Source organism: Meleagris gallopavo, chromosome 4 (assembly GCF_000146605.3).
Source record: "Meleagris gallopavo isolate NT-WF06-2002-E0010 breed Aviagen turkey brand Nicholas breeding stock chromosome 4, Turkey_5.1, whole genome shotgun sequence".
Lineage (NCBI taxonomy): Eukaryota > Metazoa > Chordata > Aves > Galliformes > Phasianidae > Meleagris > Meleagris gallopavo.
The window spans coordinates 35,150,654-35,170,593 of record NC_015014.2 but is presented as its reverse complement, the minus strand read 5'-3'; the positions used below and the strand labels follow the sequence as shown (position 1 = coordinate 35,170,593).

The window sequence follows — 19,940 nt, the reverse complement described above, 5'->3', positions numbered from 1 at the left end:
TTATATATATATATATATATATATATATATATATATATTTAAATCTGAATATTATATTCAGTTGTTAGAACATCTAAATAAGTTTTTGTTTCAGAATTTTTCAGGAGCCAAAGATTTTCAAAATGGTCAAAATCTATTATTTCATTAGGCTACAGTCAACTTTTTTTTTTTTTTTAATTTGTCTAATAGTTTCTCAACCATATAGAGGTCAGTGTTCTGCCTCAATGTTAGATGTTGTTTTATAAATGAAATGAACTACTTTCTACCAAACCAGACTTCTATGCGTATTTCAGAGTCCTAGAAAAGGAGAGCCTTGCACATGTAAATAATTTGAGCTCAACAAGAAGAGGGGACTTAGCAAATGTTTCTAAGTTACAGTACTGAGACATTTAGAAAAGATGATAAGCACTTACTTTACAACAGGTTCTCAGGTTTAGAGATTGACTGGGACATTCTGAATGCTATAATAAATGTCAGAAATTGGAATACTTGGAGAGAATCAGTAGGCAAAATGATGAATTGAAATTATTGATGGTATACAGCCCACAATCTATGAGTAAACGTTTCAACTTTCTTTTAAATCTGCTACAGAACCATGTTTATGATAAGCTTTGCTGTACATTTTAATTGTATAGAAGTAAAAAAAAACAATTAAATACAAGTTACTTAAATGCACACTGCCAGATAGGGAGTGGACAAGGAATAACTGTATTAATTACATCTATTTTCAGCAAAAAATACAGTCCCTGCATTAAAAGATGGCCCTAATACATAGATATTAAATGCTTCCAGAAGTTCTCTAATGCACTTTTTATTGTTTGATATAATCCTAGTCCTGGGCAAAGTTGAACAGCTCATCTGCTGTCATGGTAGAGTGTGTCCTTCCACAGCCAGTAGGTGTTTGAAGGGTTACTGATGCACCGTCTGCTAACTTGGCCCTAATAATGTGAATAATTAATGGAAAGATCCCAAATGTTGAATAACAGGTTCAAATTTGCATTGAGGATAAACATATTTATATAGCTTTAATGCAATTACTTATATTATTTCCTAATATCAAAGCAGCTCTTTCAGAGATTTTTGTATGTAAAGCCATCTATTCTGGTAAGTTATGAAAGCACATTACAGGGCTTTGGCAAACAATTCCATTTTATACAGTGCTATTACAGAGGAGCTGCCTAAGCAAATCAAGTTAGCAGTCTGCACATCAGAGCCTTAATCATCTGAGTTTGCCTTTGCATGCAGTAGCAAATAGGGCAGTCATTCATATTATAATAACCTCTAATTTAAGTTCAGCCAGTGTTGCAAAACCAACAAATTGTTTAGATATTTTGTTTCTGATATGAACACTTATTAGATCAGATTTCAGAAGACATATGATGGCTAACCTTTGTCAATATCATGACTGTATACTGCATAGAGCTATTGTGTTTGTTTTGTGGGCATAGACAAAACATTGCATAGATGTTATCAACGATCCCTTAGTGGTCAATCAAAATATAACTTATTCCTGTGCAGTACAGGTAAAATATATATCTACAAACTCTCTTTCCGGGGAGAGAAGACAAGATTTCATGCTAGATCAAATCATGTAGATTAAATGTCAGCAGCCATAAACTTCAAGTAAGACTTGGAGATTCAATTACTGGATTATGCTGGGCTGTTCTAATTCTTCATAAATCTTTTATATAAGTCTTTTGATTTCCTTACATTATATCTGTGATGATAAATTATTGTGTGATGAAACAAACATATAGAAGCACCCAAAATTAAACTTGTTAATAAAACCTCTGTTAGGAAGCAAGTGTTTCATTAAAACCAGAAGTTGTTATCATAATCTAGAAGCGGTGTGGACAGGACATTGTTCTGCAATAATGAACATATTTCTCAATTTAATGTTCATATATTCTTTGAAGAGGACCAATTTCCTCAGTCAGTGCACTGCTCAGCTTTTGAGTGTTTTGTTGTGTTTCTGTTCGCACAGACATTCTACCATTCAGCATCAGGACAATTGTAGATAGGGCATCCTCCTGCTATGCAGTTCTACAGCATAGATTATTGCACAGCTTTCTTTAAGAATAATTATCTTCTGGTAGTTGATATTTCCCATTTTACATTCTCTCATATTGACCTAGAATTCATGTACAAAATACATGTTTTTTTACACAAATTACATACGTGTGTTGCTGTTCTTTTTTCCTTAACAAGTTACAAGTCGTGTCAAAAGTCTGCTTTAATGTTATGTTTAAAAGTGGATACAAATGTCCTGAGAGTTTCTTGATTTTGTTAAAGCCCACTAAAGAGAGGTGTATTTCCACCGATTTCAGTGGTGTGACCATGCAATGTATGTCTGAACAAAAGCTGAAAGTTTGTTATGTGATGATTTTTTTCCCTCAGTTGTCTTTTCTGTTATACTTCTAACCATGCAGTGAGAAGAGAGCAGTGAAGTGCAGTTTATATTTCTGTGTCCCAGCACATCTTCATCTCCCAAACTTTTAGTTCTTAATAGTTTTCTTTTTCTCTTTTTTGAGTTCTGAAAGGATCCAGCCATCACAGGAATCCAGACATTATGTTTTTCATTTGTGCTGTTTTTTGTTTGTTTGTTGTTGTTTGTTTTGTTTTACCATTTAATAATAATTCAAGGAAGCATTTTTCAATTTTTAATAATTAATTCTCTGAAAATTAAGCATACAGACACTGTAACTACCTCTCTTTTCCCCATGACATCTATCATTGTTATTAAATGACTCTAGAAACACCACAATCATTGGAAATCCTGTTGAGATTTAACAAGTGGCCATACGCTACTCTCGATTAGAGGAAGCAGAGGGGAGCAAGATGCACCTGAAAAACTGTCAAATGTAGGCAGAGCTGAGAGTTTACTACATTCCCACTTGGGTACCCCAGGACGTATTTTTGCAAAGGGAAAGCTCATTAGCTGCAAGAGAGCAAGTAGCAGTACTCTGTGAAAACTTGGGATACAAGGTATGTTTTCCATCAGGGATGTATATATTACTGCGCTCAGAATATTAATATTTCCCACTAATTCTCCCTGCAAATCTTCACAGGTCTAGAACAGAGCAATTCTATTTAGCTCATTGTGTGTAATTTTTTTTGCTACAAAGAAGGTGCAGCAACACACAGTTGTTTTGGCTTCTCCATGCCTGGTTTGCTCTCAGTGTGATCAGAGAGAAGGAATCCTCCTTGAAGATTTGGAAAACTAATGAAATACTGTGAAGTTAGTTCTTTCAAAGATGTACATTTTAATGTAACCTTTGCTTTGTATGTATGTGTTTGTGTTTGCAATTTGTATATGCATGTTTTTAAGGGCTTCCAAAACTATTCCTTAATTTCTAGTTTTTGAATTCTCAACATGTTATTTTCAGTTTTATGTATTCCTACAAGTAAATTCAATATATATTTAATTATGGGTTGTTTGATGACCTGTACAATTGATATCACATTTTTTCCTCATTGCAAAACATTTATCTTAGATTTTAAAATAGATTCAGTATGATAGATGGAAAGCACCTTCATCTGATGATGCTGAAGGAGACTCTGGATTTCAGCTCCAAATCAAATCCTGTGGTTTGCAGTTTAGCAGGAATTTGGTTCATATGCCACATACAGCAGCCAAGAGAACTAAACCAGACATTTTTTCCCCCTGATTCATAACTTCTTGATTCTCTGAGTGGATACCAGCCCCTATGTCAGAAGGTCTGTTTGCATGAGCTAAGAAAAATCTGGAAAAAACAATGAAATACAAAACAACAGCAAGATCACAAAGAGGTATTCCATTTTGTCATAAAATCCAATAAAAGCTGGGATTTCTTCTCAAGTATTTACAAGAGACTACAAATCCTTCACCTCTCTAGTGCATAATTTGTGTTCCAGTCTCCGAGTTCTTCTGAGTAAAAGATACCTCTGTTCTGCACATCCTATATGTGCAGTCACTAGCAGGAACTTATTAACCAGCTACACAGAAGAGCTTGCAATGTATTTTCTTTCTGTACTGTGGAAGCCACCAGTTTTCAAACTCCTGTAAGACTAGAAGAGCACTCACTGTGGCAGCATAAAAACACCTAAGATCTGGACTGCCTACTCTGGGAGATTAGTGTCTTCCATTTCAGTCAGGTCCCAGTCCTCTTTTGGTAAGGTGCACTTTGTTCAACCCATGCCAGATTCTCCATTCACTGCTAAACTGTAGATTACCTGATGTTACAGGGATCATCCACAGAAGATCCATGACTATATTCACCTTGCAAGATAGTTCTTTTTGCTGAGCTAACTTCTGCTTCTTACTTTTCTGCACAGTAGCTTTTATTCAGCAAAATGAATTGCTGAAAGTTGGAGCTAAACTTCTCAGCTAAGTCTGCTCTTCTAGTCTACAACTTATAGTGCATGATAATTCCTTCCTTGTTTTGTTGTTTGTTTTTCAGCCATCACACGCCCTACTCCCTTATTATTCCCTTTAAGAATACATGGCTTTTCTTAAAATATTCGTATCACTTAAAAATACTTCTATCAGTTTAAAGAAAAAAAAAAAACACACCTTTATTTAGATCTCTTTTTTCTAGCAGGATGTCCTCCTAGGGCTGAGGTGTCACCTCTGAATTACGTTCACAAAGGACAAACCAATTCTGAAGTGAGTACCGTTGCTTCTTTTTAACCATTAGCACTGATATTTCCCATGGTAGTTGCTTTTTAATAAAGTCTAAATGCATGTATTTTACTGCTGAAACACTATATTAAAGAAAGAGTTAGACTTTGTCTTTTCAGTGCCCTCAGATTAAGACGTGGTGCCTTACTGGATATACATAGCATAGGATACTTGAAAAGATTCCAGGGCCACTGGGAGAGGTTATTTACTGTGTTATGCAGGTGGTGAGTCTAAATGGTCTAATGATCTTTATGCCCAGAAAAATCTCTTATTCTACATAATACTCTTTGTCACTTATTTATCTACACTTAGGAAAGGCTGATGTATGACTTATTTTACTGATGGCATACCCTGTGTCCCAGTACCATTGTTAATGTGCTGTGATTCTTTATTCAGTCATTAAAGTACTATTAAAGACCTCAATATTGGTCTTTATGTGGTCACTGGAAGAGTTTTAAGCAGGTTGTTATTACTCTTAAACTGTCTTGCACTATTCAGCATACTCTAAGCAGCAATTACAAAACGGGTTACTTAACATCAAACATGCACACAGTAAGCTGGTGAAATATGTTTCAGAGGTATAATTCACCCATCCACCAGAGCACAATAAAACACCATCTGTATTTCTGATTTTATTGGTTCTGTCTGCTTTCATCTGTTGCCTGAACATTTTATCTGTTCATACTGTTTTTTCTAATGCAATAAAAAGATCAGACAGTATTTTGCCCTTTATTTTAAGTGTTTGCTGCATTTAGAGGTAAATAACAACCACTTTTTGTGTTGTATATTTTCAGACTCTTGAAGGAAGAAAATATTTTGAGAATAAGCATGCTCTACTGCATGCAAAGTATGGTTTAATATGAACAGCCTCTTCTTAACATCTTGTTTTTGTTTTGCTCTTATATGTACCTTTACCTGTCCCTTTCTACTTCAAAAACAAAGGAAGTGGAGTGGAGGAACTGATTTCCTTACAGTAGATTTGCATGTTGAATTAGTTTTCAAGTACACCTACCTTATAAAAATTTCCCCTTGTACCATTTCCTCCAGTTGTCTCCACAGCAACTTGCTTTGTCATCTTCTACAGTTACTATGGAAGTGGATGCATGTGTTCTTATTAATCTAGCCAACAACTTTATTCCCAAGACAGCAGCATCATCCATTAGGGATGGGTAATAAAAGTGTCCCTATATTCTCCCATCTGCTATCCAGGCTTCCAGGAGACTCACCTCTCTACCAGAAAGGTGGCAGAGATAGAGCCCATCAGCTTGTGACCTGCATGGATTGTTTCCAAAGTGTGATAGTGCTTGATTCTAGGCCTCAACCTGCAAAAAATAAGTTCAGATTGGAGCATTGATTTTTCGATACTGTGTCCTCTAGCTTACTAGGATACATCTCTGGGAGTTAGGGAACTTATGTTTGTTCATGCATTTTAAAGGAAAAAGTGACGCGTGGGATGCATAAAAAAGAAATTCGGGAAATACAAAATTTAACCAACCACAAATGCCCTTAGCCATGTCTGAAATGCTGTAGAAAGGTGCATCACAACACAAAAATTAGAGAATTTCAGTACAATTGTCTAATTTGAACTAATTTCTGACCATAGGGATCAATCAGGACTCTGAATCATATACTTTCCCATAAAAGAATGCAGGTGAGGCCACCCTATAACTTATTAAAAGACTGAACAACTCTTTTTAGCATATGGCAAGTTCCATTCCCTTCAGCTCAGAGGAGCCCAGCAGGGTTTTAACTTGGTGGTGGACAAAGTATGGGTCCCCCGTTTATTCTATCAAATCTATTGCCCTTTGCATGTAGAAATTAGGAATTAATTCATCCAGAGACACGCAACAACTTAGTCATCAAGGCTTCACAGGGAGAGGAAAGATTTGGATTCCAGTCCCTGCAAAAATGGAGTCTAAATCGTTTACATCAGGAGTGTGATGAGTGGAGATCCTCTCTTACAAGCAGATAAGTCTTTTCAGAAATGAGCTGACACTCTGAGCACCAAAACAGATCACAGGAACTACAATAAAAATCAGTGTTCTGCCAAAGCTAAAGGGATAGGAATCTGTCAGGGAGAATGATGGAGCAAGAAGAATTTATTATAACAGGCAAAAGAAAAAGCGAGTGAAAAGTGTAAGGAACTGGAAAGGACTTTAAGGAACAGAATGCTGTTTAATGGGGAAGAAACTGAGAGACAAGCAGATTACAAGCAATGTGATGATTAGCATTTTTTTCAAGACAATTTGCAGAAGGTGACAAGTTGTAGATTAAAGGCTTTGATTTGCCTTTTTCTCACTCTGCTCATGTACTTATATCATTCATTCAATACAATAACCTATCCTAAGCAGTTGTAGGAAGCAGCATTTTTTGTTCACTTTTAAATAAGGAAAAAAATTGGAATTTGAAGTATGCATTTCTTTAATAGCTAGAGGGTAAAATAAGGAAGTATAGCTGAGTGACTTTTTTGCTTGTCATTTGATAAATTAACATTCAGCATAGGAAGTCCAAAACTATTCAGTTCACATGACCTCAGTCTTTGTCTTCATTTTAAAATAGTATCAAAATGAAAACATTCATTCCTGAGCTTGGAAGACCCTAATTCTTCAGATATTCCCTTAATGGGAGTCATGAGTATTATTTTATTTGGGAGTCAGAAGAGCTGAGATAAGAAGCAGTAGCAGCTTTGGGATTTCTTTCTTCCTTCCTTCTTATTCCTTTCTATTCAACCAGGAAGAAGTGCAATCTAGGTAAGTAACAGCAAGACATCCACATTAAGTTAGCAAGTGAGGTTGAAAAGTCATCTTACAGGCTTTAGAGGAGCTGATACTAGTAGAAAAACTGTGCCTGCAGATCAAAGCCAAAAGATATCAAACATCCTTCGATCTGCTTTCACAAATCAACAAAGTACATAACCTTGAAAAAAAATGTCTTCCTCTGGTTTGTTTCCCCAAAATGAGAAACGGCGAAAGCCTGTAAGTAAAGAGCGAATATGAGATGGTTGTCAGTGTAATGTCAGCTTCTAGCAGAACAGAAATAACTCACAAATCTCGGAATAAGTTTGCTGCTGCCTTGCACGTTGTACAGTCTTTTAATCAAAAGCCAGAATGAATAGTTTCCATCCAGCCTCAAAATACCACGTTGTATTATGCAGAAAGAGGACTATTGCAGAAATGATGTTTTTTCCTGTATTTAAGATCTAAAACCACTACTACGAAGGGTTCTGCTTGAGTAATGACCTCAGTGGCATTCCTTTTTCCTTTTGTATAAAATATATTTTGGCTTATGTTTTGTTTCAGCATACTTCTATAAATCCTCCTGGGACACAGTATGTGAGCCCTTCCAGGATGTGACCTTTAGATATTGACAGAGGAGGTGTATATGCATATATTCTCATATGGTAAGTTATGTATTGATCATAATGACAATTTTCCCTGGTTCCTTTCTGAACAGTTTCATTCTTAGGTATTTGTATGACATCACAATATAATTAGTCTTCCATAACATATAATCTTTGGGTCAATTCTGTATTGTTTAGAGTCTTAAACACTGTATTGCATTTTGATAAAGACATTATATAATTTAATGCCAGTATACTATAATATCTTCCATCAAAAAGTGAAACATACGTAATAATCTATGATGTGAGGCTATTCACTTATCTATCATTGCAAAACTAGAGCCACAGATAGACCACCTCCTATCCCTTTGTGGTCAGAGGTAATTCTTTTTGCTTATTAGCTGTGTGTTGGTTTTACAGATCTTGTCACTGGTGCCACATTTTATGTGACCATTTTCTATTGTGGAGTATTCTCTAATGACTACTGCATGGCAATTTAATACAAAACTAAATTCCAGTGGGTGGTGACCAGTGTCTTATCTACTTAACTATTTAGTGCATACAGAAATTTTCTCTCTGATTTCTTGACTCACAAGGATAAATGATTATCCTTCGGAAGAAACTTACTTGTCTTCTGGTCATGCGTGAGGCTGCATCTGAGATCATGATGCTTGACCGCAGGCACAAGGCCTTTTTTTGTGTGATCGAAAGGAGTGCTGTCACCAGTTGCATTGCAGCCCTGCAGCTGATATCCCAATGCACAATACTTGCAATTGGCATAGCAAGCCAACCAGCTGCAGATCAAGATAAGCAGCTACATCTCTCCCTGCCTGCGGCCCTCACTACATAGTAATTAATGTAGGCTTTCAGTACTCCAAGGGTTTATGCCTTGAGAATTAGAGAGGATATACATCTTCCTAATGATGCTGTGCAGCACTGAATAGACATGGTTGTTTATGGTGAAACAAAACTGTGATGTAAATAAGGAATCAGTTAAATCCAGTTAACAATAATAGTTTTGAGTGGCAAAGTATCCAACTCCACGAACCTCAGTACATAATGATAGCTTGATATAAACGTCTTCTAGAAATTAAAATTCTGAAATGCTGCATTATATATATAAGAATTAACGAGTTTGGTTTTTTTTTTCTTTTTTTTTTCCTACACTCTCTATTTGGTCTTCTAAACAAAATACTAATCAATGAATTTTTCTATAGATCATATTACATTTGTGTATATATTTTATACATTTACTTAAAAATTCATGGACAGATCTGAGTATACTGCTCTTAGGTTAGTCTAGGTTTAGCAAGTATTCAGAAAGCAGTCTTGCCAAAGCATGCAAAAACATTTTGCTTGCCTGTACTAGTATCTTTTTCTGATCAAAGTAGGTTATTCTTTTGGACATACATTTTCTTACACTGAAAATGCCTGGAAGCATAACAGGAGTAAATTAATTGCATGGTAACAGTTACAGCACTCCCCAAGTTCAAAAAGATGCAACGGGTCAACAAGCAAACAGTAAATGAGAATATGAAAACAAAAAGTTTCTCTGTATCTTTTTGCCAAGGATGTAAGCTGGCATTGTTGCTCTTAGAACAGCATCTTGGACCTCTGCGGCATCTCAAAACATTTTCTGTTTCTGTTTCTTGACTTTGTAGCAAGTGCTGAGTTTTGCTTGGAGATTTTAGCTTTTAATGAGTGAAAATCTGGGTGAAGTCCAGCTAAAGACTTTAACTTTTTCCTGTAATATCTGCAATATTGAGTTAAATTAAATAGGGCAAAACTGATCTCCAATCAAGTAAATTAGAGTTTTTCTGTTGACTGTTAGGTCGATTTTCATGCAACACCCCTAAATTTTAAGGAAAAACTTTGCATTAGGATTAACTAATACTACAAAATCTTCAGTCATGTAGTACATGATCCCATTAAAGCCATCTGTAACATCCTGCCTTCAAATTATAATTGCGGTGCATCATTAACAATGAAACCGAATTGCAAATAATGATTGTAGAGAAAGAAAACTACTGTACTGACTTCAGTAGGATCAGCATTTCATTTAGAATAATCTTGTCTGTAGAAGATCATGGCCTGTGTATGGAGATGCCTATGTAGATTTCAGTATGTTAGAAAGATTTTTACTTGTATTTATTGCATTATTTGTGCAGAGGATTAACTTTCAGATGGGATAAACATTGTTAAAAGTCAGAAATCCCATTAACTTTAATGAAGCCATACTGCCTGAACATTCAGCTTATTGTGTATGTTCATTGTATTGTTTTCTATTTATCTACAGAAGAGTTTTGTGCCTGCAGTATCTCCAGCATGTATGGACGGTTAGTCTGAAAGTACAACGGGGACAAAGAAACAAACTTTGCCAAAGAAGCATCAACAGGACTATCAAAAAGCTACTTAAAATGTTAAAGGATAGTATTTGGAAAGAAGTGTTGGTATGCCGATGGTCATGTGGGGTGATTGCTTGCTTTCTTCCCCTCAGTGATGCTGAACAAGGATGTACCTTGCTTAATGTCAGCTGAAGGCAGCAGAAATAGTCAAAGCAGTTTATGGAGTTCTGATACCTGTGTTGGAGTGTGCTGGATTTCTAGAGTTGCTGGGGAGAAAATATCTGTTTTCTAGAAGTGTAAAACAATGTGAAGTTAAATTGCTGATGTTGGTAAATATTTGAGGAGGGCACTAGGCCTATTTTTACAGGCAGTGAGTCCAGGAACCAATGATCAGTTGCCTCCTGAAAGACATGATAGTCCTGTTCCACTCAAGTCTGCACTTAGTCACATTTCTTTCACAATCTGAATATTTGTGTCTGGCACTCACAACACCATTTTTCTAATATTGATACAGAAGCTGATGAATCTACAATTTATAAGTGGCCAAATGCATGTTCTCCATGGCAGGGTAGGGATTGGAGCAAATGTAGCAGTTAAGTCAAATAATAAAAGCAGAAAGAAAAGAAGCCAACTTTCCTTCTCTTACTGTCACCTTCAGAAGGCAATTGTCAGAGAGACTGTTTCTGTTCAGCGTATATCAAGGAACGGATCTGGTTTAGATTTTTGAGAATAACTTCAGCAGGTGAGTTAGCTTTTATGTACTGCTTAGTGAGGTGGAAAAACATATGCTGTAGTCTACCATCCATGCTGCCCAGCTAGGGCAGTGCTGCCTGTGCTATAGCCTTCCCAGCCTCAGCTGGGGAGGCTTTGGTTTGTTTGCTTCATGAAAGTGGAAAAGGGGATATAACTTTTTAACTTTTTTTTTTTGTCTATTATTATTTCCAGATTAAGCCCATTACACAGATATTATTCATATTTAAAAATTACAACTTCAACCGCAGACAGAGTATGAGATTAAATGTTATGGCCATTTGGACTGAAGGGAAACTATTTCTGCAGACTGTGAAGACCTAGGGTTTGGACAAAAGTGACTCTGAGATCACTTTGGAGGAAGATGCTTGAACGTGCTTCTGAAGGCAGCTGTTTCCTTTCACTTCTGCCCTGTACCAAAAGAAATGAAAGAAGGAAAAGAATAGAAAGAAAAACATAGGAAGAAGGAGAAAGACAGACGTGAAAGACAGCATTCATGTACAACTGAAGTGGTAAGTGGACAAAATACTGGGAGAGTGAGAAGAGAGGAAGGTCACTGTCCCAAAGGACAATGCCAGATGACTACAAGCATAGATTAAGAATTTTGCAGATATGAATTTTATGCTCATCGTTTGGTTTTTTAGCATAATATGCACTGCTTTATTTTCATGACTGTTGGTAAGGGACCAGATTGCTCTAAAGGCAAATATTTTATTGTATACATATAGTGGGATATTCAGAGACGTTGTTGACATTAAGCCTACTCAGATCAGTTATGACAACTGAGATGACAAGAACAAAAAAATCTACCTGATGGTCTCTTACAACTGATATGCAAGAATATCCTCTTGTTTTCCTTGCATAATTATAACGCGTGTGCCGAGATCTCCTGATGTTGCACAACCCTTTATTGCTAAAATTTAGCCAGATTTCTGTGCTGAATCAAAAATGTTCGGTGTTGAAGTGAGAATGCTTTGGCTTTGAATACAGAGAGAAGGAGACATTTCCCATCACTGTGACTAGTCTTTTTGTAAGTAAATTAAATGGTGGCTGCACAATCATTTCTGACAGAAATTTAAAACCAACCAACAAAATAACACACAACCAAAAAACTGTTTAAAATTATCGTTAGCAGGGAATAACTGTTAGCATAAGTGTACATTAGAAACTTTTTCATTTGAACACCAGAGAATACTTTTTTCTCCTACAAAATAGCTAAAGAAGTTCAAAAAATACTAAAGTAAACCATCGTTCATGTTCATATGAATTCTATATAACTGAACAATCAGGGCTTCAGATGCTGTTTACTTCAGAACCGTTTGAGTTTTTCATCACTTTATTGTGTTTATCTTCTGTTATGTATTCATTCTTGGATTTGAAAGGAGTTGAAAATAATACAAGGAAGCCTAGGGTAGGACAGGAGTAAACAAATGTAACTGTCTATGAGAAATGACGCTCACATATTTCTCATTGATCCCTGAAAAATTAGATGAGCCTCAGACTTACTTTTGGATTTATCTGCCCTGGTTGTGTTAATGTCTTAGGGCATTCCCAAAATACCCCGAAGGAATAAAGTCCTTATTTTATCTCCTTTTTCTTGTAAGAGCAAAGATGAACAAAGTGAAATATCGATTCAATTGCTTAATAAACTGATAAACCTGTAGGAGAAAAATGTTTTCTTCTGCATCATTTGTCATAAATGAAATTATTAAAATTAAAAAAAAAAACAAAAAACAAAAAAACAAAACAAAAAAAAAAACAAGAAAACCCTGGTGGCCTTTGCCAGAAATTGGATAGACACAGTAATCTTAAAACAATTGTTCCTTCAGTCTTCCTAATCTCTGAAGACAACTAAATTAACACAGAAATCAAAGAGCTTTCATTCACCCTGAAGCCAAGTGTTCTTAAAACCACAAAAACTCTTATTGATACAATTTATTGCAGAGTCTGTCCTGAAGCAAAAGAAGTAACTTTGCACATATTTATTTTAATACTTTTGTCCTTTGACTAAAGCTTGCTTTTGACTTGCATGGTCCCATTGAAGAGCAACGCCTGGCAGTAACATGACTTACTTAATACGGCCTCAGTGCATACTTCATCTGTTTATGCAGAAGCATCATTTTTGGGCACACTGCTGAGAATAAAAACAAAGTTGACACACCAAAAGGAAAAACACTACTTACCAATTTTCACTTATGCTCTACAAACAATCCCCATTGAATGTAATGCATGGATCTGTCATTCATAGAAATGCGTAGCCAAATAAGCGTGAAACAAAGTTGGAGACATTTTTCAAGATACCCCTAAAGTAAAGACAAGCTTTCAGAAAACATTTATCTAATAAATAAATTGATGAGGAATACCAGAAGAGACAAAACAAAACAAACAAACAAAAAAAAGCAGAGGAATTGTAGTTTCAAAATGCACCCAAGCTAGGGAATTGGAATCTGTAGTCCTCTGCAGTCCTCTGCAGACATCCAGAAAGAGCTTATGCCATTCAGAGACACATTCAATCAAACAATATATGTGAAATGACCCTCAGTGAGCCAACTTCTGATCATCCTGTAGATTTTAAAGAGGTATTCCGTGTCTACCAAGGCTCTGGACTGGAAATGTTGTCCAAATGCTCCTTGAACTCTGTCAGCTCAGGGCTGTGACCACTGCTCTGGTCCATGCCCACTACCCTCTGGTGGAGCACCTTTTCCTAACACCTGTCCTGACCCTCCCTTGACATGGCTCAATAATGTTCCCTCGCTGTAGGCTGCCATGAGACCTCCACTCAGCTTTCTCTGCTCTGGGCTAAGCAAACCAAGGGGCCTCAGTCATTCCCTCCAGACTCTTCAACATCTTCATAGCTCTCCCTTGAACATTCTCTAATAGCTTCACATCATTCATATATTGTGGCCTCAAACCCACATACAGCACTCCAGGTGAGGCCACACAGTACAGAGCAGAGTGGGACGATCCCTTTTCTCGGCTGGTGGCAGCGCTAGACCTGATACATCCCAGGGTATGTTGGCCTTTTTTGGTTGCCAAGGCACAATGGCTGGACTCACATTCAACTTGCCATCACTCAGAAACCCCAGAGCTCTTTCTGTGGGGCTGTCACTAGCTAGTTGTCCCTTTGTACATTTATCGAGGCTTGAGGCTATAAACTAACATTTCTGGAATCAGGACTCTCCAAAGTGCTTCTAACAAAATACTCTATCACATCTTGTCACTTTTTATTCAGTGTAAGTAAGACAATTTCTGAGATCAACAATGAAAAGCAATACATAAAATCTAAGACAAATGATCATAAATGGCCCTGCCAAGAAACTAGATCATATATAATTTAATGGACGTAGAAGGTCATTCTAAATGCATTAAATAAAAAATCACATTACAGACAGCCAAAGCAGATTCTTATGTCATTGTGATATTGAGATGGAGAGATAACACAATTGAGAATAATTTAAAAGGGAAAACAAAACATGCAAGGTGTTTTAGAGTGTACTTTGTTAACTTTTTTTAGGGTTACATCTTAACAACAAAACAACAACAGTGGTTACTTGGCACATATTTAAGCTGACAAATGCCTGCAAAGTTTTTACAAAGTTTAAGCGTTCAGCAAACAGAAAACCACACCTTTCTACAGCAGTGTCATGCTAGGCACCACAATATGAAACACCACAGTCATATATCATATCAGGACTCCTGAATTCATCCTGTTTTGGAGTACACAACAATAATTCAGATTGAGATTAAGGATAGCATTTAATAAGGGAAGATGAATGGATGCTATCATCTGTATTAAATATTGGCAGAGTAAGCACAAGAAAGCACTGACTCTTATCTCCTTAAAGAGTTGAAAATGTGTGTGCACATTTTCATAGTATTATTCGCACAGAATTTGTGTGTTCATTTTCAATCACATGGGAATTTTTTTAATCTAATTTTTCTCAGCAATATTTGAAAACGTCTCGTAAAAATAAACTTGGCATGCTTCCATGTCAAATTATTATGGTTATTTTAATTATGCAGAAAATTGAAGCTGATAGTGCTATTTTACATGGTAACAAGACATTGAAGTAAGCAATGCAGAATATAATCAAAATTGCAAGCACCGTGCCTTATTGCTGTTGCTGCAGAAATGGAACTGAAATGGAAGTTTCCAAAAGTCCACCACTTCCCAGCAACTGGTGTCCTCTGCAAATGGTTTTTAAAAAAGGCAAAAAGGCCAGAGGGAGACACAGTGTTGGAGTGTTTCTATAGAAGATATGAAAATGCAATAGCAACATGAGAGTAGTAAATACCAACATGCACCCAGTGGAGATTTAAGAGCCAAACTTCACATGCACTGCCTGCGCTGCAGTGTGTGGTGTTTTTTGGAGAAAGCATTTAAAAAGATCAAAAACTTGCAAGAGCATATGCCTGCTGCCTTTTACTGCTCTGGAGCAGGGCTGAATGTAAAGGACTCTTTCAAGCATCTCTATTTCACCCCACATGTTTGTGGGATAGAAGATGATGTTTCCTTGCATATTTCTTTCCCTTGAACACAATAGACCAAGTGAACAACAATAGACCCTGTGAACAACAAAGACCAAGCTTTTAGTGATGCTCTTGATAGTCTAACTTGAAGAAGGAGCTGTACTTTTCTGCCATAGTTATTGCAACAATTCTCCTTACTGCAGATAAAAACATTTGGTAAGATTTCCCTATTTTCCTTAACTCTCGCTGATTTCAGGCAGTCTCACTTCCAGTAGCCTTCATCAACCTGAAGTGTGTTTCTCTTCATTTGTACAAGAACTGCATAAATGTATTTCTGCCTTCTTTTGAAGGAAATCTTGGCATCAACCCAACTGGCGTAATGCATATATATCTTCCTGCGCAATATGTTTTTATCTTTCCCTCCCATTTAGTGGTTTCCAGATCACTCCCTCTGAATTGTCCTGTGGCACTCGCAATGGGTCTGTCTTGGAGCTATCCACTGAGACAGATGCTTTTAAAACCTTGAAGAATCAGATGTCTTCCTGTTAGGGCAATTTCTGCTTGAGTTAACCAGTCTATTTCCATGTTTTTCTTAGCTTAAGGGTCTGCCAAGTGCTAGGAGCCTACATTTCATTTAATTTTAGAATCTTCAAAATATTCAGCATGCACTAAAAACTAAAGAGTAATTCACATCTTACAGTTTTCATGTAAGTGGAATGATGCACTAAAACTGAGAAACTTTATTTGAAAGTGATAAGATAAATTACTTCTACAGTTCACTAAGATATCTGTTGGTCTAGAACTGTACCCATCAAAGACTAAAGATTGACTATTTTTTCTTTCCTTAATGGGATTTATTTTTCCACAACACATGTTGTTTGGAACTGTGATATAAGTTCAATTTTTAGCGAGTTTGCAGATGAAAGTAAAATCTGAATCTGTTGCTTGTAGCTGGAAAAACATCTCTATTGTAAACGTTGCTGTGTAAGTGAACAGTACTAAGAAAACATAAGAGAGAATATTTAAAGCTACTGTATTATATTATGGTAGTTAAAAGTTTTTCTACATCTGAATGTCTCCCTTAAGCAAATAGTGATGAAGCTGTGATGAAAAATGATTGTTTCATTTCTGAATTTTGAGCTGGCAAGCTATAATCATTCTATCAGATTTTCTCACAACTTCAGATTGAATTCAGATTGTTTCCAGTACCTGGGAAGCGTGAGACTTATGTGAGCCAGTGTGAGATGAGGTGCCAGAGAAAAAGTTCAAAATCACTCAGATGGAACAACTTTTAAGATGGGCTGTGATTTTCAGTATCTAAAAAGATAAAATGTTTGCTTCCTGAAATTAGTATTTGAATTTCTTTATGAAGCAATGAGAAGGGCTGCATTTAACTTATCATGATGTCCATAGCTCAGAAAATTCAAGAACTTCTGGTAGTATTTTAAGAAACTCGAATAAATGTCAAAGAGCATACAATTTATACAATTGCTGCACTGAAAGTAATGTCTCCTGTTTTATTATGCTGGCCCATCACATCAGAGGTGGATGCTGGTGGTTTGGCAGTAGAGGTTGAACCTTCTCCATTACGTGTTGTTTCCATGTGACAGATGGCAGCAGAGGGGCAGACTGACAAAATGGTATCTGAAGCAAAGGTGTGTCACTGAATTCCTCCATGCAGTAGAAAATGGAACCCAGTGACACTGATCAATGCTTGCTGAATGTTTCTGGATCCAACCTGTGGCTATGAGCACAATGAGGTGGTAGGTGATGTGTTTCAGCAGTGATGACAGTGACAGTGGCTCCTCCACTGATGCAGACTGTTATGAACATAGCATGCAGGACCTTGTTTATCACTGGTAAAAATGCACAGCTAATGGTGATTAAGATGTTTGAAAATAGTGTTTTGTAGCTGAGAATCTACTCTATCAAATAGTGTTGTCATGCTCGTTGTACCTATTGTAGTTTCCATGGGCATAAAAAGGAGGCATGCCTCTGGAGTGACCAGTGTAGATCCTGATAGTCTCCTTCAGCTTTTCTCAATTAAAAAAATAATTTTCACCTTTAATGTTTTTAACGAAACTTTTATAAATTAAAAGGAAGAATGAGAAAAAGCAATGTGATATTTCCCAGAGATCTATATATTCTGTATTGTTTCTTTCTTCTGAGCTTTCAAGGAAAATAAAATAACATTGAGTAGATCCATTTTCTATGGATACCCACAAACAGGCTAGCCACTATTAAAATGCAATTGAAAAAAAGAAACACGGTTTTCCATTTACGAGAGATCGTTCAAAAGGCAATTGACTACATCATCTTTTCTCTCTCACAGTTCTGACAAAAGTACTAAATATAACCTCAAGAACCACTTGGGATTTTCTTAATATTTCTTTGACAAAGAGCTATTTTTTTGTGAACATAGAAAGTGAAATACACACAGGCAGTAGGAGCACGGAGGAGCTTATCCTTATGTAATTTCTGGTATAAGCAACAAGAGGCTCACAAGCTTTGTTTATCTGGATGCTATCAGTGAGGATGGTGGTGGCAACACCAGCTCCTGACCTGCCAATCTCTCTCAGAGAGAGACAGCTATTTCTCAAGCAAACACATAGTTTGCCTGCACTGTATGTGCATTACATAGTCAACTCCTTCCAAAATACCTTACCCAATATGCCTATGTGTGACAGCAGCTGAGGGCAGCTGAGTGTAACCGGAAAGTTTTGTTTTCTATTATATAGCATGACAGTATGTTTGTGCCTGTGAAATGTGGGATAGAAACACAGCAGTCCTGTCCATGATTCCTAAAGCTAAAATCCTAAGTTTGTGCCACCTGTGTTAACTCTTGGCATTGCACTTATAGCCAATACTGACCCCTGTTTACAGAGCACTCTCCAGTACCGCATGTACAATCCAGAGCTGAGATTTCCTGAGGAGAAAGTACCCAATGATGGAATTTTACTTTCCAAGTGTGTGGACGACTGAAGGGCAGTTTGAAAAACCTTCTATCAAAATTAGAGGATACTTGAAATAGTTTAGAATCTGCTTCTGTAAGTTGCTCAGAAATCCATTTAGTTTAAAATAGAAACTCAAGCAGTTACAGAGCAAGAATGTACTGCTGGGCAGGTGGAATAGAGTAGCTTCTTGCCTGGTCTTCTTGCTACCTCTGCACTCACTGCAGAAATTGTGTCTCTTCCTTCGTCCAAAGTCAGAGGAAGGACCAGGAAGGGGGCCAAAGCTCAGTGTAGCTGGCTTGTATTCACACATGAAATTCATCTGATGGCAGCTTTCCTCTGCGGTAGGCTTTGGGATGAGGAGGAGACAGATGTGAGAGCACATGCGAAAGCTGGCACGGGGAAACACAAGCAGTCAGTGGTGCCGCTGGTAAGTCTGGGAACCATGTGCTCTTTAAGCAGTAATAAGTCACTGGGTTTAATATTCATTTTAGGTTTAAATACCACAACAACTAATAGCAATATGCATTATGCAAAATTGCCACAATAACTGTAGGCTTCAAAACAAAGATAAACGATGCTATTTTCCTTTACATATTTTTATACAATTATATAAAATAAGATTGATAATGCCTGCTGACATTTTCTTCCTTAAAATTCTAGGCCAATATTGTGCTACTAACTAGATTTCAAAAGCAGGAGATGAAAATGATAAATTAAAAGCAATGCCAGATGTTTGCATATTTACCCTTCCATTTCAGAAATCTCTGTATTTATCTACATGATCTTCTACTTTTATTATCTTTTATTTTGTCTCCCTGTAATCTCATTATTATATCTTAATTCTAACCTGTTCTGCTTTTCACAGTAAAGCTTGCTGTAATCTTTTCTGATGACACTAGCATGGGAAACATTTTTATCAAATAGATAATAACAAAATAAATTACATTTGTTCATTCTGCAATAAATAATATGATCTAAAGTTCATGATGTTGGGGGCTAAGGCTGTAAAACAAGATGATACAATTCATGATTAGCTTTCTAAATAATGAATATTGAATCAGATATAAGTCATAGCTTCAAAACTCATGAGTTTTCAGAATTCAGGATCAATAAAAAGTTGTATGCTTTAAGAAAATTTATTTTGTCAGTAGTTCCATTTATGAGCCAAAACTATAGCTAATAAGGGACAAAAAATAGACTGTATATTTGTTGTGTGCCTGTATATATGCACTTAAATAAAAAGCTGAACTTGGATGTTCTTGATAACTTCTCCCCTTTCCTCTTTTTTTGGATAAATGGACAGTTTTGTATAGTTACTCATTTAACATAAGATCAGTTTGGTTTCTGAGAGGTTCATCTGTATGGAATCTCACCACTCTTCCTAGTGAAAAATAACATTAAACCAGGGAGATGAGGAAAAA

At 36.5% G+C, this 19,940-nt stretch overlaps 2 long non-coding RNA genes across 4 annotated transcripts in view; one reads left to right on the top strand and one right to left on the bottom strand.

Moving 5' to 3' along the window:
- The window catches only part of LOC109367306, a 21,920-nt gene extending 8,956 nt beyond the window's left edge, over window positions 1–12,964 (top strand). Inside the window, exons 2-5 of the long non-coding RNA XR_004159607.1 lie at window positions 4,581–4,645; window positions 7,960–8,060; window positions 10,297–11,087; window positions 11,291–12,964. This is a non-coding gene — a long non-coding RNA (uncharacterized LOC109367306). The remainder of the gene's footprint in view (window positions 1–4,580; window positions 4,646–7,959; window positions 8,061–10,296; window positions 11,088–11,290) is intronic.
- Window positions 12,965–13,144: 180 nt separating this feature from the next.
- Window positions 13,145–19,940, bottom strand: part of LOC104910714 — a 53,484-nt gene continuing 46,688 nt past the window's right edge. For 2 of the 3 annotated variants that reach the window (XR_004159604.1, XR_004159606.1), the window contains one exon: window positions 13,147–13,229. This is a non-coding gene — a long non-coding RNA (uncharacterized LOC104910714). Of the gene's footprint in view, window positions 13,230–19,940 lie in introns of all 3 variants that reach the window. The other variant, XR_004159605.1, reaches the window with a different exon arrangement.